The following is a 21,489-nucleotide window of genomic DNA, read 5'->3' as shown; positions in this document are numbered from 1 at the left end:
AGGATTCCGGGAAGGACAGCAGGAATCAGAATTCCGGGGAGGAGCAGCAGGAGTCAGGATTCCTGGGAGGAGCAGCAGGAGTCAGGATTCCGGGGAGGAGCAGCAGGAGTCAGGATTCCGGGGAGGAGCAGCAGGAGTCGTCAGGATTCCGGGGAGGAGCAGCAGGAGTCGTCAGGATTCCTGGGAGGAGCAGCAGGAGGAGTCAGGATTCCTGGGAGGAGCAGCAGGAGTCAGGATTCCTGGGAGGAGCAGCAGGAATCAGGATTCCGGGAAGGACAGCAGGAATCAGAATTCCGGGGAGGAGCAGCAGGAGTCAGGATTCCTGGGAGGAGCAGCAGGAGTCAGGATTCCGGGGAGGAGCAGCAGGAGTCAGGATTCCGGGGAGGAGCAGCAGGAGTCGTCAGGATTCCGGGGAGGAGCAGCAGGAGTCGTCAGGATTCCTGGGAGGAGCAGCAGGAGTCGTCAGGATTCCTGGGAGGAGCAGCAGGAGGAGTCAGGATTCCGGGGAGGAGCAGCAGGAGTCAGGATTACGGGGAGGAGCAGCAGGAGTCAGGATTCCGGGGAGGAGCAGCAGGAGTCGTCAGGATTCCGGGGAGGAGCAGCAGGAGTCGTCAGGATTCCTGAGAGGAGCAGCAGGAGGAGTCAGGATTCCTGGGAGGAGCAGCAGGAGGAGTCAGGATTCCTGGGAGGAGCAGCAGGAGTCCGGATTCCTGGGAGGAGCAGCAGGAGTCAGGATTCCGGGGAGGAGCAGCAGGAGTCAGGATTCCGGGGAAGAGCAGCAGGAGTCAGGATTCCGGGGAGGAGCAGCAGGAGTCAGGATTCCGGGGAGGAGCAGCAGGAGTCAGGATTCCGGGGAGGAGCAGCAGGAGTCAGGATTCCGGGGAGGAGCAGCAGGAGTCAGGATTCCTGGGAGGAGCAGCAGGAGTCAGGATTCCTGGGAGGAGCAGCAGGAGTCAGGATTCCTGGGAGGAGCAGCAGGAGTCAGGATTCCTGGGAGGAGCAGCAGGAGTCAGGATTCCGGGGAGGAGCAGCAGGAGTCAGGATTCCTGGGAGGAGCAGCAGGAGTCAGGATTCCGGGGAGGAGCAGCAGGAGTCAGAATTCCTGGGAGGAGCAGCAGGAGGAGTCAGGATTCCGGGGAGGAGCAGCAGGAGTCAGGATTCCTGGGAGGAGCAGCAGGAGTCAGGATTCCTGGGAGGAGCAGCAGAAGTCAGGATTCCTGGGAGGAGCAGCAGGAGTCAGGATTCCTGGGAGGAGCAGCAGGAGGAGTCAGGATTCCTGGGAGGAGCAGCAGGAGTCAGGATTCCGGGGAGGAGCAGCAGGAGTCAGGATTCCTGGGAGGAGCAGCAGGAGTCAGGATTCCTGGGAGGAGCAGGAGTCAGGATTCCTGGGAGGAGAAGCAGGAGTCAGGATTCCTGGGAGGAGCAGCAGGAGTCAGGATTCCTGAGAGGAGCAGCAGGAGTCAGGATTCCGGGGAGGAGCAGCAGGAGTCAGAATTCCTGGGAGGAGCAGCAGGAGGAGTCAGGATTCCGGGGAGGAGCAGCAGGAGTCAGGATTCCTGGGAGGAGCAGCAGGAGTCAGGATTCCTGGGAGGAGCAGCAGAAGTCAGGATTCCTGGGAGGAGCAGCAGGAGTCAGGATTCCTGGGAGGAGCAGCAGGAGGAGTCAGGATTCCTGGGAGGAGCAGCAGGAGTCAGGATTCCGGGGAGGAGCAGCAGGAGTCAGGATTCCTGGGAGGAGCAGCAGGAGTCAGGATTCCTGGGAGGAGCAGCAGGAGTCAGGATTCCTGGGAGGAGAAGCAGGAGTCAGGATTCCTGGGAGGAGCAGCAGGAGAAGTCAGGATTCCTGGGAGGAGCAGCAGGAGTCAGGATTCCGGGGAGGAGCAGCAGGAGTCGTCAGGATTCCGGGGAGGAGCAGCAGGAGTCGTCAGGATTCCTGAGAGGAGCAGCAGGAGGAGTCAGGATTCCTGGGAGGAGCAGCAGGAGGAGTCAGGATTCCTGGGAGGAGCAGCAGGAGTCCGGATTCCTGGGAGGAGCAGCAGGAGTCAGGATTCCGGGGAGGAGCAGCAGGAGTCAGGATTCCGGGGAAGAGCAGCAGGAGTCAGGATTCCGGGGAGGAGCAGCAGGAGTCAGGATTCCGGGGAGGAGCAGCAGGAGTCAGGATTCCGGGGAGGAGCAGCAGGAGTCAGGATTCCGGGGAGGAGCAGCAGGAGTCAGGATTCCTGGGAGGAGCAGCAGGAGTCAGGATTCCTGGGAGGAGCAGCAGGAGTCAGGATTCCTGGGAGGAGCAGCAGGAGTCAGGATTCCTGGGAGGAGCAGCAGGAGTCAGGATTCCGGGGAGGAGCAGCAGGAGTCAGGATTCCTGGGAGGAGCAGCAGGAGTCAGGATTCCGGGGAGGAGCAGCAGGAGTCAGAATTCCTGGGAGGAGCAGCAGGAGGAGTCAGGATTCCGGGGAGGAGCAGCAGAAGTCAGGATTCCTGGGAGGAGCAGCAGGAGGAGTCAGGATTCCTGGGAGGAGCAGCAGGAGTCAGGATTCCGGGGAGGAGCAGCAGGAGTCAGGATTCCTGGGAGGAGCAGCAGGAGTCAGGATTCCTGGGAGGAGAAGCAGGAGTCAGGATTCCTGGGAGGAGCAGCAGGAGAAGTCAGGATTCCTGGGAGGAGCAGCAGGAGTCAGGATTCCGGGGAGGAGCAGCAGGAGTCAGGATTCCGGGGAGGAGCAGCAGGAGTCAGGATTCCTGGGAGGAGCCGGCACACACACCATCTTCTTGCTGTAGCCATTCATTTCCCTCTACACAAGCCACGAGGAAGAGGGAAACAGCTAGACGCGAGCGGATTGGATGGACAGCACAGTGGGCGGGCAAGAGTCTTCCCCCTCCGTGCAATGACTATTTCACCGCCGAGCTACCACCAATGCTTTAACCCGTTAGTGACCGGCCCATCGTGTTTCTACGTCGGTCACTAACGGGCCTTATTCCGATGCCATAGACTTTTTACGTCGCGGCATCGGAATAAGTTTACAGAGCAGGAGCTGTCAAATCTCCCTGCTCTCAGCTGCTAGAGGCAGCTGAGGGCTGGGAGCGTCCCTGCTCTGCCGGGTGAGATCGATATTAGTATCGATCTCACGCGTTTAACCCCTCAGATGCGGTGCTCAATAGCGAGCACCGCATCTGAGTGGTTTTGGAGAGAGGGAGGGAGCTCCCTCTCTCCCCCACCGACACGATCGCCGAATGTCTGTGTCTCCAATGGCAGCCGGGGGTCTAATAAAGGCCCCCAGGTCTGCCTGGAGTGAATGCCTGCTAGATCATGCCGCAGGCATGACCTAGCAGATGCCTGTCCGTGTTAAACGTACAGGCAGTAATACACTGCAATACAAAATTATTGCAGTGTATTATAAATGCGATCGCAGAATCGCATATTATAGTCCCCTAATGTAGTAAAAAAGTGAAAAAAAAGTTTCATAAAGTTCATTTAAAAAAAATTTGAAAAAAAATGAAAAACCCAGCTTTTCCCCTCATAAAATGCTTTACTATTAAAAAAACAAAATAAAGTTAAAAAGTTACACATATTTGGTATCGCCGCGTCCGTAACGACCCCGACTATAAATCTATTACATTATTTAACCCGCACGGTGAACGCCGTAAAAAAATTAATAAAAAACTATGGCAAAATTGCTGTTTTCTGTGAATACTGACTTTAAAAAAAATGTGATAAAAAGTGATAAAAAAGTCGCATCTACTCCAAAATGGTACCAATAAAAACTACAAGTCTTCCCGCAAAAAAAAAGCCCTCATACATCTGCATCGGCGAAAAAATAAAAACGTTACGGCTCTTCAAATATGGAGACACAAAAACAAGTCATTTTGAAAAAAAAGCGTTTTTACTGTGTAAAAGTAGTAAAACATAAAAAACTATACAAATTTGGTATCGTTGCAATCGTAACAACCCGCTGAATAAAGTTATTGTGTTATTTATATCACACGGTAAACGGCGTAGCTTTAAGACGCAAAAAAGTGGCGAAATTTCCGTTTTTTTTCTATTTCCCCCCAAATAAGTTAATAAAAGTTAATCAATAAATAATCTGTCCCCCAAAATGGTGCTATTAAAAAGTACAACTTGTCCCGCAAAAAACAAGACCTTATCCCTATGTCGACGCAAAAATAAAAACATTATAGCTCTTGGAATGCGACGATGGAAAAACTTAAAAAATGGCCTGGTCATTAAGGTCCAAAATAGGCTGGTCATTAAGGGGTTAAAATACATTGCTGGGTCTCATTTGTACCCCAGCAATGCAGAGGAATCATTGTAGCGTTACTGTGGTGAGGGGGGCCTGCGGGCCGGTCGCAGCTGCAACCCCTATAGCTACACCACTGGGTACTTGAATTGTTTAGCTTTACGATTTCCTTGTGCTGCGCTAAAATGTCTCGTACAGCATTGATCACTGCCATCGTCCGACTGCCGGGTCACCCACAGCTTAGTACATCTGCCCCTACATACAAAGCTCCGCCCCCCAGATAATGGTCACATGATGGAGACACCGTCACAGGTCCTTCATCCACCACTTCTGTTCTGCACTGCTGGGCTCCGCCCCCTCAGAAACTGATCACATGATGGTGACATCTTCACAGGTCCTTCATCCACCACTTCTGTTCTGCACTGCTGGGCTCCGCCCCCCTCAGGAACTGATCACATGATGGTGACGTCATCACAGGTCCTTCATCCACCACTTCTGTTCTGCTGAGCTCCACCCCCTCCAGTACTAATCATATGATGGTGACGTCATCTCAGGTCCTTCAGATATAGTAATATTACAGATACACGACAGGTTCTTGTCAGTGTATGACTGGTGGTCGCTGCTGTTCTCAGTCAGGAGGAGATTTCCCGTCATTCAGAGAGGTGTGTACGGAGGATATATATATATACTTGTACATTACCTGCTACTAAGCTGCATTCTCTCCGGGCTTACATTATTTAAAGAAAATTTGCAGGAAACGTATAAGAAGTAAGAAGACGCGTGGTGTGACCTCAGTCTAAGGTAAAAATAGTATGTGACCGGTAATAATATTATACGTGACTGCCAGCACTGATAACCTAAGCACAGAAGATGTCACCGACCTGATGATTATATGAGAGAAGTCTGGACAGAGGGGTCGCCGTGTATATAATGATATATGAGAGGTGAGGAGAAGTCTGGACAGAGGTCGCTGTGTATATAATGATATATGAGGGGTGAGGAGAAGTCTGGACAGAGAGGTCGCCGTGTATATAATGATATATGAGAGGTGAGGAGAAGTCTGGACAGAGAGGTCGCTGTGTATATAATGATATATGAGAGGTGAGGAGAAGTCTGGACAGAGAGGTCGCCGTGTATATAATGATATATGAGGGGTGAGGAGAAGTCTGGACAGAGAGGTCGCCGTGTATATAATGATATATGAGAGGTGAGGAGAAGTCTGGACAGAGAGGTCGCTGTGTATATAATGATATATGAGAGGTGAGGAGAAGTCTGGACAGAGAGGTCGCTGTGTATATAATGATATATGAGGGGTGAGGAGAAGTCTGGACAGAGGTCGCTGTGTATATAATGATATATGAGAGGTGAGGAGAAGTCTGGACAGAGGGGTCGCTGTGTATATAATGATATATGAGAGGTGAGGAGAAGTCTGGACAGAGAGGTCGCTGTGTATATAATGATATATGAGGGGTGAGGAGAAGTCTGGACAGAGAGGTCGCTGTGTATATAATGATATATGAGGGGTGAGGAGAAGTCTGGACAGAGGGGTCGCTGTGTATATAATGATATATGAGAGGTGAGGAGAAGTCTGGACAGAGGGGTCGCTGTGTATATAATGATATATGAGGGGTGAGGAGAAGTCTGGACAGAGAGGTCGCCGTGTATATAATGATATATGAGAGGTGAGGAGAAGTCTGGACAGAGAGGTCGCTGTGTATATAATGATATATGAGGGGTGAGGAGAAGTCTAGACAGAGGGGTCGCTGTGTATATAATGATATATGAGAGGTGAGGAGAAGTCTGGACAGAGAGGTCGCTGTGTATATAATGATATATGAGAGGTGAGGAGAAGTCTGGACAGAGAGGTCGCTGTGTATATAATGATATATGAGGGGTGAGGAGAAGTCTGGACAGAGAGGTCGCTGTGTATATAATGATATATGAGAGGTGAGGAGAAGTCTGGACAGAGAGGTCGCTGTGTATATAATGATATATGAGGGGTGAGGAGAAGTCTGGACAGAGAGGTCGCCGTGTATATAATGATATATGAGGGGTGAGGAGAAGTCTGGACAGAGGTCGCTGTGGATATAATGATATATGAGAGGTGAGGAGAAGTCTGGACAGAGAGGTCGCTGTGTATATAATGATATATGAGAGGTGAGGAGAAGTCTGGACAGAGAGGTCGCTGTGTATATAATGATATATGAGAGGTGAGGAGAAGTCTGGACAGAGAGGTCGCCGTGTATATAATGATATATGAGAGGTGAGGAGAAGTCTGGACAGAGAGGTCGCCGTGTATATAATGATATATGAGGGGTGAGGAGAAGTCTGGACAGAGAGGTCGCTGTGTATATAATGATATATGAGAGGTGAGGAGAAGTCTGGACAGAGAGGTCGCTGTGTATATAATGATATATGAGAGGTGAGGAGAAGTCTGGACAGAGAGGTCGCTGTATATATAATGATATATGAGAGGTGAGGAGAAGTCTGGACAGAGGTCGCCGTGTATATAATGATATATGAGAGGTGAGGAGAAGTCTGGACAGAGGTCGCTGTGTATATAATGATATATGAGAGGTGAGGAGAAGTCTGGACAGAGAGGTCGCTGTGTATATAATGATATATGAGGGGTGAGGAGGAGTCTGGACAGAGAGGTCGCCGTGTATATAATGATATATGAGAGGTGAGGAGAAGTCTGGACAGAGAGGTCGCTGTGTATATAATGATATATGAGGGGTGAGGAGAAGTCTGGACAGAGAGGTCGCTGTGTATATAATGATATATGAGGGGTGAGGAGAAGTCTGGACAGGAGGTCGCTGTGTATATAATGATATATGAGAGGTGAGGAGAAGTCTGGACAGAGGGGTCGCTGTGTATATAATGATATATGAGAGGTGAGGAGAAGTCTGGACAGAGAGGTCGCCGCGTATATAATGATATATGAGAGGTGAGGAGAAGTCTGGACAGAGAGGTCGCTGTGTATATAATGATATATGAGAGGTGAGGAGAAGTCTGGACAGAGGGGTCGCTGTGTATATAATGATATATGAGGGGTGAGGAGAAGTCTGGACAGAGAGGTCGCCGTGTATATAATGATATATGAGGGGTGAGGAGAAGTCTGGACAGAGAGGTCGCCGTGTATATAATGATATATGAGGGGTGAGGAGAAGTCTGGACAGAGAGGTCGCCGTGTATATAATGATATATGAGAGGTGAGGAGAAGTCTGGACAGAGGGGTCGCTGTGTATATAATGATATATGAGGGGTGAGGAGAAGTCTGGACAGAGAGGTCGCTGTGTATATAATGATATATGAGAGGTGAGGAGAAGTCTGGACAGAGAGGTCGCTGTGTATATAATGATATATGAGGGGTGAGGAGAAGTCTGGACAGAGAGGTCGCTGTGTATATAATGATATATGAGAGGTGAGGAGAAGTCTGGACAGAGAGGTCGCTGTGTATATAATGATATATGAGGGGTGAGGAGAAGTCTGGACAGAGGGGTCGCTGTGTATATAATGATATATGAGAGGTGAGGAGAAGTCTGGACAGAGAGGTCGCTATGTATATAATGATATATGAGAGGTGAGGAGAAGTCTGGACAGAGAGGTCGCTGTGTATATAATGATATATGAGAGGTGAGGAGAAGTCTGGACAGAGAGGTCGCCGTGTATATAATGATATATGAGAGGTGAGGAGAAGTCTGGACAGAGGTCGCTGTGTATATAATGATATATGAGAGGTGAGGAGAAGTCTGGACAGAGAGGTCGCTGTGTATATAATGATATATGAGAGGTGAGGAGAAGTCTGGACAGAGGGGTCGCTGTGTATATAATGATATATGAGAGGTGAGGAGAAGTCTGGACAGAGAGGTCGCTGTGTATATAATGATATATGAGAGGTGAGGAGAAGTCTGGACAGAGAGGTCGCTGTGTATATAATGATATATGAGGGGTGAGGAGAAGTCTGGACAGAGAGGTCGCTGTGTATATAATGATATATGAGGGGTGAGGAGAAGTCTGGACAGAGAGGTCGCTGTGTATATAATGATATATGAGGGGTGAGGAGAAGTCTGGACAGAGAGGTCGCCGTGTATATAATGATATATGAGAGGTGAGGAGAAGTCTGGACAGAGAGGTCGCTGTGTATATAATGATATATGAGGGGTGAGGAGAAGTCTGGACAGAGAGGTCGCCGTGTATATAATGATATATGAGGGGTGAGGAGAAGTCTGGACAGAGAGGTCGCCGTGTATATAATGATATATGAGGGGTGAGGAGAAGTCTGGACAGAGAGGTCGCCGTGTATATAATGATATATGAGAGGTGAGGAGAAGTCTGGACAGAGAGGTAGCCGTGTATATAATGATATATGAGAGGTGAGGAGAAGTCTGGACAGAGGGGTCGCTGTGTATATAATGATATATGAGGGGTGAGGAGAAGTCTGGACAGAGAGGTCGCTGTGTATATAATGATATATGAGGGGTGAGGAGAAGTCTGGACAGAGAGGTCGCTGTGTATATAATGATATATGAGAGGTGAGGAGAAGTCTGGACAGAGAGGTCGCTGTGTATATAATGATATATGAGGGGTGAGGAGAAGTCTGGACAGAGAGGTCGCTGTGTATATAATGATATATGAGAGGTGAGGAGAAGTCTGGACAGAGAGGTCGCTGTGTATATAATGATATATGAGAGGTGAGGAGAAGTCTGGACAGAGAGGTCGCTGTGTATATAATGATATATGAGGGGTGAGGAGAAGTCTGGACAGAGAGGTCGCCGTGTATATAATGATATATGAGAGGTGAGGAGAAGTCTGGACAGAGAGGTCGCCGTGTATATAATGATATATGAGAGGTGAGGAGAAGTCTGGACAGAGAGGTCGCTGCGTATATAATGATATATGAGGGGTGAGGAGAAGTCTGGACAGAGAGGTCGCTGTGTATATAATGATATATGAGGGGTGAGGAGAAGTCTGGACAGAGGGGTCGCTGTGTATATAATGATATATGAGAGGTGAGGAGAAGTCTGGACAGAGGTCGCTGTGTATATAATGATATATGAGAGGTGAGGAGAAGTCTGGACAGAGGGGTCGCCGTGTATATAATGATATATGAGAGGTGAGGAGAAGTCTGGACATAGAGGTCGCCGTGTATATAATGATATATGAGGGGTGAGGAGAAGTCTGGACAGAGAGGTCGCTGTGTATATAATGATATATGAGAGGTGAGGAGAAGTCTGGACAGAGAGGTCGCTGTGTATATAATGATATATGAGGGGTGAGGAGGAGTCTGGACAGAGGTCGCTGTGTATATAATGATATATGAGAGGTGAGGAGAAGTCTGGACAGAGAGGTCGCTGTGTATATAATGATATATGAGAGGTGAGGAGAAGTCTGGACAGAGAGGTCGCTGTGTATATAATGATATATGAGAGGTGAGGAGAAGTCTGGACAGAGGGGTCGCTGTGTATATAATGATATATGAGGGGTGAGGAGGAGTCTGGACAGAGGGGTCGCTGCGTATATAATGATATATGAGGGGTGAGGAGAAGTCTGGACAGAGGGGTCGCTGTGTATATAATGATATATGAGGGGTGAGGAGGAGTCTGGACAGAGGGGTCGCTGTGTATATAATGATATATGAGGGGTGAGGAGAAGTCTGGACAGAGGGGTCGCTGTGTATATAATGATATATGAGAGGTGAGGAGAAGTCTGGACAGAGGTCGCTGTGTATATAATGATATATGAGAGGTGAGGAGAAGTCTGGACAGAGGGGTCGCCGTGTATATAATGATATATGAGAGGTGAGGAGAAGTCTGGACAGAGGGGCCGCCGTGTATATAATGATATATGAGAGGTGAGGAGAAGTCTGGACATAGAGGTCGCCGTGTATATAATGATATATGAGGGGTGAGGAGAAGTCTGGACAGAGAGGTCGCTGTGTATATAATGATATATGAGAGGTGAGGAGAAGTCTGGACAGAGAGGTCGCTGTGTATATAATGATATATGAGGGGTGAGGAGGAGTCTGGACAGAGGTCGCTGTGTATATAATGATATATGAGAGGTGAGGAGAAGTCTGGACAGAGAGGTCGCTGTGTATATAATGATATATGAGAGGTGAGGAGAAGTCTGGACAGAGAGGTCGCTGTGTATATAATGATATATGAGAGGTGAGGAGAAGTCTGGACAGAGAGGTCGCTGTGTATATAATGATATATGAGGGGTGAGGAGAAGTCTGGACAGAGAGGTCGCTGTGTATATAATGATATATGAGAGGTGAGGAGAAGTCTGGACAGAGAGGTCGCTGTGTATATAATGATATATGAGGGGTGAGGAGAAGTCTGGACAGAGAGGTCGCCGTGTATATAATGATATATGAGAGGTGAGGAGAAGTCTGGACAGAGAGGTCGCCGTGTATATAATGATATATGAGGGGTGAGGAGAAGTCTGGACAGAGAGGCCGCTGTGTATATAATGATATATGAGAGGTGAGGAGAAGTCTGGACAGAGAGGTCGCTGTGTATATAATGATATATGAGGGGTGAGGAGAAGTCTGGACAGAGAGGTCGCTGTGTATATAATGATATATGAGGGGTGAGGAGAAGTCTGGACAGAGGGGTCGCTGTGTATATAATGATATATGAGAGGTGAGGAGATGTCTGGACAGAGAGGTCGCCGTGTATATAATGATATATGAGAGGTGAGGAGATGTCTGGACAGAGAGGTCGCCGTGTATATAATGATATATGAGAGGTGAGAAGTCTGGACAGAGAGGTCGCCGTGTATATAATGATATATGAGAGGTGAGGAGAAGTCTGGACAGAGAGGTCGCTGTGTATATAATGATATATGAGGGGTGAGGAGAAGTCTGGACAGAGGGGTCGCCGTGTATATAATGATTATATGAGAGGTGAGGAGAAGTCTGGACAGAGAGGTCGCCGTGTATATAATGATATATGAGGGGTGAGGAGAAGTCTGGACAGAGAGGTCGCTGTGTATATAATGATATATGAGGGGTGAGGAGAAGTCTGGACAGAGAGGTCGCTGTGTATATAATGATATATGAGGGGTGAGGAGAAGTCTGGACAGAGAGGTCGCTGTGTATATAATGATATATGAGGGGTGAGGAGAAGTCTGGACAGAGGGGTCGCTGTGTATATAATGATATATGAGGGGTGAGGAGAAGTCTGGACAGAGAGGTCGCTGTGTATATAATGATATATGAGAGGTGAGGAGAAGTCTGGACAGAGGGGTCGCTGTGTATATAATGATATATGAGGGGTGAGGAGAAGTCTGGACAGAGGGGTCGCTGCGTATATAATGATATATGAGGGGTGAGGAGAAGTCTGGACAGAGGGGTCGCCGTGTATATAATGATATATGAGGGGTGAGGAGAAGTCTGGACAGAGAGGTCGCTGCGTATATAATGATATATGAGGGGTGAGGAGAAGTCTGGACAGAGAGGTCGCTGTGTATATAATGATATATGAGGGGTGAGGAGAAGTCTGGACAGAGGGGTCGCTGTGTATATAATGATATATGAGAGGTGAGGAGAAGTCTGGACAGAGGGGTCGCCGTGTATATAATGATTATATGAGAGGTGAGGAGAAGTCTGGACAGAGAGGTCGCTGTGTATATAATGATATATGAGGGGTGAGGAGAAGTCTGGACAGAGAGGTCGCTGTGTATATAATGATATATGAGGGGTGAGGAGAAGTCTGGACAGAGAGGTCGCCGTGTATATAATGATATATGAGAGGTGAGGAGAAGTCTGGACAGAGAGGTCGCTGTGTATATAATGATATATGAGAGGTGAGGAGAAGTCTGGACAGAGGTCGCCGTGTATATAATGATATATGAGGGGTGAGGAGAAGTCTGGACAGAGAGGTCGCTGTGTATATAATGATATATGAGGAGAAGTCTGGACAGAGAGGTCGCTGTGTATATAATGATATATGAGAGGTGAGGAGAAGTCTAGACAGAGGGGCCGCTGTGTATATAATGATATATGAGGGGTGAGGAGAAGTCTGGACAGAGGTCGCCGTGTATATAATGATATATGAGAGGTGAGGAGAAGTCTGGACAGAGGTCGCCGTGTATATAATGATATATGAGAGGTGAGGAGAAGTCTGGACAGAGAGGTCGCTGTGTATATAATGATATATGAGGGGTGAGGAGAAGTCTGGACAGAGAGGTCGCCGTGTATATAATGATATATGAGAGGTGAGGAGAAGTCTGGACAGAGAGGTCGCCGTGTATATAATGATATATGAGAGGTGAGGAGAAGTCTGGACAGAGAGGTCGCTGTGTATATAATGATATATGAGAGGTGAGGAGAAGTCTGGACAGAGGGGTCGCTGTGTATATAATGATATATGAGGGGTGAGGAGAAGTCTGGACAGAGGGGTCGCTGTGTATATAATGATATATGAGAGGTGAGGAGAAGTCTGGACAGAGAGGTCGCTGTGTATATAATGATATATGAGGGGTGAGGAGAAGTTTGGACAGAGAGGTCGCTGTGTATATAATGATATATGAGAGGTGAGGAGAAGTCTGGACAGAGAGGTCGCTGTGTATATAATGATATATGAGAGGTGAGGAGAAGTCTGGACAGAGAGGTCGCCGTGTATATAATGATATATGAGGGGTGAGGAGAAGTCTGGACAGAGAGGTCGCTGTGTATATAATGATATATGAGGGGTGAGGAGAAGTCTGGACAGAGAGGTCGCCGTGTATATAATGATATATGAGGGGTGAGGAGAAGTCTGGACAGAGGTCGCTGTGTATATAATGATATATGAGGGGTGAGGAGAAGTCTGGACAGAGAGGTCGCCGTGTATATAATGATATATGAGGGGTGAGGAGAAGTCTGGACAGAGGGGTCGCTGTGTATATAATGATATATGAGGGGTGAGGAGAAGTCTGGACAGAGGGGTCGCTGTGTATATAATGATATATGAGAGGTGAGGAGAAGTCTGGACAGAGAGGTCGCCGTGTATATAATGATATATGAGGGGTGAGGAGAAGTCTGGACAGAGGTCGCTGTGTATATAATGATTATATGAGAGGTGAGGAGAAGTCTGGACAGAGGTCGCTGTGTATATAATGATATATGAGAGGTGAGGAGAAGTCTGGACAGAGGTCGCTGTGTATATAATGATTATATGAGAGGTGAGGAGAAGTCTGGACAGAGAGGTCGCTGTGTATATAATGAGGGGTGAGGAGAAGTCTGGACAGAGAGGTCGCTGTGTATATAATGATATATGAGGGGTGAGGAGAAGTCTGGACAGAGAGGTCGCCGTGTATATAATGATATATGAGAGGTGAGGAGAAGTCTGGACAGAGAGGTCGCTGTGTATATAATGATATATGAGAGGTGAGGAGAAGTCTGGACAGAGGGGTCGCCGTGTATATAATGATATATGAGGGGTGAGGAGAAGTCTGGACAGAGAGGTCGCTGTGTATATAATGATATATGAGGGGTGAGGAGAAGTCTGGACAGAGAGGCCGCTGTGTATATAATGATATATGAGAGGTGAGGAGAAGTCTGGACAGAGAGGTCGCCGTGTATATAATGATATATGAGGGGTGAGGAGAAGTCTGGACAGAGAGGCCGCTGTGTATATAATGATATATGAGAGGTGAGGAGAAGTCTGGACAGAGAGGTCGCTGTGTATATAATGATATATGAGGGGTGAGGAGAAGTCTGGACAGAGAGGTCGCTGTGTATATAATGATATATGAGGGGTGAGGAGAAGTCTGGACAGAGGGGTCGCTGTGTATATAATGATATATGAGAGGTGAGGAGATGTCTGGACAGAGAGGTCGCCGTGTATATAATGATATATGAGAGGTGAGGAGATGTCTGGACAGAGAGGTCGCCGTGTATATAATGATATATGAGAGGTGAGAAGTCTGGACAGAGAGGTCGCCGTGTATATAATGATATATGAGAGGTGAGGAGAAGTCTGGACAGAGAGGTCGCTGTGTATATAATGATATATGAGGGGTGAGGAGAAGTCTGGACAGAGGGGTCGCCGTGTATATAATGATTATATGAGAGGTGAGGAGAAGTCTGGACAGAGAGGTCGCCGTGTATATAATGATATATGAGGGGTGAGGAGAAGTCTGGACAGAGAGGTCGCTGTGTATATAATGATATATGAGGGGTGAGGAGAAGTCTGGACAGAGAGGTCGCTGTGTATATAATGATATATGAGGGGTGAGGAGAAGTCTGGACAGAGAGGTCGCTGTGTATATAATGATATATGAGGGGTGAGGAGAAGTCTGGACAGAGGGGTCGCTGTGTATATAATGATATATGAGGGGTGAGGAGAAGTCTGGACAGAGAGGTCGCTGTGTATATAATGATATATGAGGGGTGAGGAGAAGTCTGGACAGAGGGGTCGCTGTGTATATAATGATATATGAGGGGTGAGGAGAAGTCTGGACAGAGGGGTCGCTGCGTATATAATGATATATGAGGGGTGAGGAGAAGTCTGGACAGAGGGGTCGCCGTGTATATAATGATATATGAGGGGTGAGGAGAAGTCTGGACAGAGAGGTCGCTGCGTATATAATGATATATGAGGGGTGAGGAGAAGTCTGGACAGAGAGGTCGCTGTGTATATAATGATATATGAGGGGTGAGGAGAAGTCTGGACAGAGGGGTCGCTGTGTATATAATGATATATGAGAGGTGAGGAGAAGTCTGGACAGAGGGGTCGCCGTGTATATAATGATTATATGAGAGGTGAGGAGAAGTCTGGACAGAGAGGTCGCTGTGTATATAATGATATATGAGGGGTGAGGAGAAGTCTGGACAGAGAGGTCGCTGTGTATATAATGATATATGAGGGGTGAGGAGAAGTCTGGACAGAGAGGTCGCCGTGTATATAATGATATATGAGAGGTGAGGAGAAGTCTGGACAGAGAGGTCGCTGTGTATATAATGATATATGAGAGGTGAGGAGAAGTCTGGACAGAGGTCGCCGTGTATATAATGATATATGAGGGGTGAGGAGAAGTCTGGACAGAGAGGTCGCTGTGTATATAATGATATATGAGGAGAAGTCTGGACAGAGAGGTCGCTGTGTATATAATGATATATGAGAGGTGAGGAGAAGTCTAGACAGAGGGGCCGCTGTGTATATAATGATATATGAGGGGTGAGGAGAAGTCTGGACAGAGGTCGCCGTGTATATAATGATATATGAGAGGTGAGGAGAAGTCTGGACAGAGGTCGCCGTGTATATAATGATATATGAGAGGTGAGGAGAAGTCTGGACAGAGAGGTCGCTGTGTATATAATGATATATGAGGGGTGAGGAGAAGTCTGGACAGAGAGGTCGCCGTGTATATAATGATATATGAGAGGTGAGGAGAAGTCTGGACAGAGAGGTCGCCGTGTATATAATGATATATGAGAGGTGAGGAGAAGTCTGGACAGAGGGGTCGCTGTGTATATAATGATATATGAGGGGTGAGGAGAAGTCTGGACAGAGGGGTCGCTGTGTATATAATGATATATGAGAGGTGAGGAGAAGTCTGGACAGAGAGGTCGCTGTGTATATAATGATATATGAGGGGTGAGGAGAAGTTTGGACAGAGAGGTCGCTGTGTATATAATGATATATGAGAGGTGAGGAGAAGTCTGGACAGAGAGGTCGCTGTGTATATAATGATATATGAGAGGTGAGGAGAAGTCTGGACAGAGAGGTCGCCGTGTATATAATGATATATGAGGGGTGAGGAGAAGTCTGGACAGAGAGGTCGCTGTGTATATAATGATATATGAGGGGTGAGGAGAAGTCTGGACAGAGAGGTCGCCGTGTATATAATGATATATGAGGGGTGAGGAGAAGTCTGGACAGAGGTCGCTGTGTATATAATGATATATGAGGGGTGAGGAGAAGTCTGGACAGAGAGGTCGCCGTGTATATAATGATATATGAGGGGTGAGGAGAAGTCTGGACAGAGGGGTCGCTGTGTATATAATGATATATGAGGGGTGAGGAGAAGTCTGGACAGAGGGGTCGCTGTGTATATAATGATATATGAGAGGTGAGGAGAAGTCTGGACAGAGAGGTCGCCGTGTATATAATGATATATGAGGGGTGAGGAGAAGTCTGGACAGAGGTCGCTGTGTATATAATGATTATATGAGAGGTGAGGAGAAGTCTGGACAGAGGTCGCTGTGTATATAATGATATATGAGAGGTGAGGAGAAGTCTGGACAGAGGTCGCTGTGTATATAATGATTATATGAGAGGTGAGGAGAAGTCTGGACAGAGAGGTCGCTGTGTATATAATGAGGGGTGAGGAGAAGTCTGGACAGAGAGGTCGCTGTGTATATAATGATATATGAGGGGTGAGGAGAAGTCTGGACAGAGAGGTCGCCGTGTATATAATGATATATGAGAGGTGAGGAGAAGTCTGGACAGAGAGGTCGCTGTGTATATAATGATATATGAGAGGTGAGGAGAAGTCTGGACAGAGGGGTCGCCGTGTATATAATGATATATGAGGGGTGAGGAGAAGTCTGGACAGAGAGGTCGCTGTGTATATAATGATATATGAGGAGAAGTCTGGACAGAGGGGTCGCTGTGTATATAATGATATATGAGAGGTGAGGAGAAGTCTGGACAGAGAGGTCGCTGTGTATATAATGATATATGAGGGGTGAGGAGAAGTCTGGACAGAGAGGTCGCTGTGTATATAATGATATATGAGGGGTGAGGAGAAGTCTGGACAGAGAGGTCGCTGTGTATATAATGATATATGAGGGGTGAGGAGAAGTCTGGACAGAGGGGTCGCTGTGTATATAATGATATATGAGAGGTGAGGAGAAGTCTGGACAGAGAGGTCGCTGTGTATATAATGATATATGAGAGGTGAGGAGAAGTCTAGACAGAGGGGCCGCTGTGTATATAATGATATATGAGGGGTGAGGAGAAGTCTGACAGAGGGGTCGCTGTATATATAATGATATATGAGAGGTGAGGAGAAGTCTGGACAGAGGTCGCCGTGTATATAATGATATATGAGAGGTGAGGAAGAAGTCTGGACAGAGGTCGCCGTGTATATAATGATATATGAGAGGTGAGGAGAAGTCTGGACAGAGAGGTCGCTGTGTATATAATGATATATGAGGGGTGAGGAGAAGTCTGGACAGAGAGGTCGCCGTGTATATAATGATATATGAGAGGTGAGGAGAAGTCTGGACAGAGAGGTCGCCGTGTATATAATGATATATGAGAGGTGAGGAGAAGTCTGGACAGAGAGGTCGCTGTGTATATAATGATATATGAGAGGTGAGGAGAAGTCTGGACAGAGGGGTCGCTGTGTATATAATGATAATATGAGGGGTGAGGAGAAGTCTGGACAGAGGGGTCGCTGTGTATATAATGATATATGAGAGGTGAGGAGAAGTCTGGACAGAGAGGTCGCTGTGTATATAATGATATATGAGGGGTGAGGAGAAGTTTGGACAGAGAGGTCGCTGTGTATATAATGATATATGAGAGGTGAGGAGAAGTCTGGACAGAGAGGTCGCTGTGTATATAATGATATATGAGAGGTGAGGAGAAGTCTGGACAGAGAGGTCGCGTGTATATAATGATATATGAGGGGTGAGGAGAAGTCTGGACAGAGAGGTCGCTGTGTATATAATGATATATGAGGGTGAGGAGAAGTCTGGACAGAGAGGTCGCCGTGTATATAATGATATATGAGGGGTGAGGAGAAGTCTGGACAGAGGTCGCTGTGTATATAATGATATATGAGGGGTGAGGAGAAGTCTGGACAGAGAGGTCGCCGTGTATATAATGATATATGAGGGGTGAGGAGAAGTCTGGACAGAGGGGTCGCTGTGTATATAATGATATATGAGGGGTGAGGAGAAGTCTGGACAGAGGGGTCGCTGTGTATATAATGATATATGAGAGGTGAGGAGAAGTCTGGACAGAGAGGTCGCTGTGTATATAATGATATATGAGGGGTGAGGAGAAGTTTGGACAGAGAGGTCGCTGTGTATATAATGATATATGAGAGGTGAGGAGAAGTCTGGACAGAGAGGTCGCTGTGTATATAATGATATATGAGAGGTGAGGAGAAGTCTGGACAGAGAGGTCGCCGTGTATATAATGATATATGAGGGTGAGGAGAAGTCTGGACAGAGAGGTCGCCGTGTATATAATGATATATGAGAGGTGAGGAGAAGTCTGGACAGAGAGGTCGCTGTGTATATAATGATATATGAGGGGTGAGGAGGAGTCTGGACAGAGGGGTCGCTGTGTATATAATGATATATGAGGGGTGAGGAGAAGTCTGGACAGAGGGGTCGCTGTGGATATAATGATATATGAGAGGTGAGGAGAAGTCTGGACAGAGAGGTCGCTGTGTATATAATGATATATGAGGGGTGAGGAGAAGTCTGGACAGAGAGGTCGCTGTGTATATAATGATATATGAGGGGTGAGGAGAAGTCTGGACAGAGGGGTCGCCGTGTATATAATGATATATGAGGGGTGAGGAGAAGTCTGGACAGAGAGGTCGCCGTGTATATAATGATATATGAGAGGTGAGGAGAAGTCTGGACAGAGAGGTCGCTGTGTATATAATGATATATGAGGGGTGAGGAGAAGTCTGGACAGAGAGGTCGCTGTGTATATAATGATATATGAGAGGTGAGGAGAAGTCTGGACAGAGAGGTCGCCGTGTATATAATGATATATGAGAGGTGAGGAGAAGTCTGGACAGAGAGGTCGCTGTGTATATAATGATATATGAGAGGTGAGGAGAAGTCTGGACAGAGAGGTCGCCGTGTATATAATGATATATGAGGGGTGAGGAGAAGTCTGGACAGAGAGGTCGCCGCGTATATAATGATATATGAGAGGTGAGGAGAAGTCTGGACAGAGAGGTCGCTGTGTATATAATGATATATGAGGGGTGAGGAGAAGTCTGGACAGAGGGGTCGCTGTGTATATAATGATATATGAGAGGTGAGGAGAAGTCTGGACAGAGAGGTCGCTGTGTATATAATGATATATGAGGGGTGAGGAGAAGTCTGGACAGAGGGGTCGCTGTGTATATAATGATATATGAGGGGTGAGGAGAAGTCTGGACAGAGGGGTCGCTGTGTATATAATGATATATGAGGGGTGAGGAGAAGTCTGGACAGAGGGGTCGCTGTGTATATAATGATATATGAGAGGTGAGGAGAAGTCTGGACAGAGGGGTCGCCGTGTATATAATGATATATGAGAGGTGAGGAGAAGTCTGGACAGAGAGGTCGCCGTGTATATAATGATATATGAGAGGTGAGGAGAAGTCTGGACAGAGGGGTCGCTGTGTATATAATGATATATGAGGGGTGAGGAGAAGTCTGGACAGAGGGGTCGCTGTGTATATAATGATATATGAGGGGTGAGGAGAAGTCTGGACAGAGGGGTCGCTGTGTATATAATGATATATGAGAGGTGAGGAGAAGTCTGGACAGAGAGGTCGCTGTGTATATAATGATATATGAGGGGTGAGGAGAAGTCTGGACAGAGAGGTCGCCGTGTATATAATGATATATGAGGGGTGAGGAGAAGTCTGGACAGAGAGGTCGCTGTGTATATAATGATATATGAGGGGTGAGGAGAAGTCTGGACAGAGAGGTCGCTGTGTATATAATGATATATGAGAGGTGAGGAGAAGTCTGGACAGAGAGGTCGCTGTGTATATAATGATATATGAGAGGTGAGGAGAAGTCTGGACAGAGAGGTCGCTGTGTATATAATGATATATGAGAGGTGAGGAGAAGTCTGGACAGAGAGGTCGCTGTGTATATAATGATATATGAGAGGTGAGGAGAAGTCTGGACAGAGAGGTCGCTGTGTATATAATGATATATGAGGGGTGAGGAGAAGTCTGGACAGAGAGGTCGCTGTGTATATAATGATATATGAGAGGTGAGGAGAAGTCTGGACAGAGAGGTCGCCGTGTATATAATGATATATGAGGGGTGAGGAGAAGTCTGGACAGAGAGGTCGCTGTGTATATAATGATATATGAGAGGTGAGGAGAAGTCTGGACAGAGAGGTCGCTGTGTATATAATGATATATGAGAGGTGAGGAGAAGTCTGGACAGAGAGGTCGCTGTGTATATAATGATATATGAGAGGTGAGGAGAAGTCTGGACAGAGGGGTCGCTGTGTATATAATGATATATGAGAGGTGAGGAGAAGTCTGGACAGAGAGGTCGCTGTGTATATAATGATATATGAGAGGTGAGGAGAAGTCTGGACAGAGAGGTCGCTGTGTATATAATGATATATGAGGGGTGAGGAGAAGTCTGGACAGAGGGGTCGCTGTGTATATAATGATATATGAGGGGTGAGGAGAAGTCTGGACAGAGGGGTCGCTGTGTATATAACGATATATGAGAGGTGAGGAGAAGTCTGGACAGAGGGGTCGCTGTGTATATAATGATATATGAGAGGTGAGGAGAAGTCTGGACAGAGAGGTCGCTGTGTATATAATGATATATGAGGGGTGAGGAGAAGTCTGGACAGAGAGGTCGCCGTGTATATAATGATATATGAGAGGTGAGGAGAAGTCTGGACAGAGGGGTCGCTGTGTATATAATGATATATGAGAGGTGAGGAGAAGTCTGGACAGAGGGGTCGCTGTGTATATAATGATATATGAGAGGTGAGGAGAAGTCTGGACAGAGAGGTCGCTGTGTATATAATGATATATGAGGGGTGAGGAGAAGTCTGGACAGAGAGGTCGCCGTGTATATAATGATATATGAGAGGTGAGGAGAAGTCTGGACAGAGGGGTCGCTGTGTATATAATGATATATGAGGGGTGAGGAGAAGTCTGGACAGAGAGGTCGCTGTGTATATAATGATATATGAGAGGTGAGGAGAAGTCTGGACAGAGAGGTCGCCGTGTATATAATGATATATGAGGGGTGAGGAGAAGTCTGGACAGAGAGGTCGCTGTGTATATAATGATATATGAGAGGTGAGGAGAAGTCTGGACAGAGGGGTCGCCGTGTATATAATGATATATGAGGGGTGAGGAGAAGTCTGGACAGAGAGGTCGCCGTGTATATAATGATATATGAGAGGTGAGGAGAAGTCTGGACAGAGAGGTCGCTGTGTATATAATGATATGAGAGGTGAGGAGAAGTCTGGACAGAGGGGTCGCTGTGTATATAATGATATATGAGAGGTGAGGAGAAGTCTGGACAGAGAGGTCGCTGTG

At 47.3% G+C, this 21,489-nt stretch overlaps 1 protein-coding gene across 4 annotated transcripts in view; it reads left to right on the top strand.

Annotated features, from left to right (window-relative positions):
• Positions 1–4,777: 4,777 nt before the first annotated feature.
• The window catches only part of LOC142725443 (uncharacterized), a 60,562-nt gene continuing 43,850 nt past the window's right edge, over positions 4,778–21,489 (top strand). For 2 of the 4 annotated variants that reach the window (XM_075848983.1, XM_075848984.1), the window contains exon 1: positions 4,778–5,028. The gene's annotated coding sequence lies outside the window, so the exon portion shown is untranslated. The remainder of the gene's footprint in view (positions 5,029–21,489) is intronic. The other 2 variants (XM_075848986.1, XM_075848985.1) reach the window with 1 other exon arrangement.

The sequence above is a fragment of the Rhinoderma darwinii genome, unplaced genomic scaffold (assembly GCF_050947455.1).
Source record: "Rhinoderma darwinii isolate aRhiDar2 unplaced genomic scaffold, aRhiDar2.hap1 Scaffold_601, whole genome shotgun sequence".
Classification (NCBI taxonomy): domain Eukaryota; kingdom Metazoa; phylum Chordata; class Amphibia; order Anura; family Rhinodermatidae; genus Rhinoderma; species Rhinoderma darwinii.
Note: the sequence above shows the minus strand (reverse complement) of the source record. Positions and strands in the feature narration are given on the sequence as shown.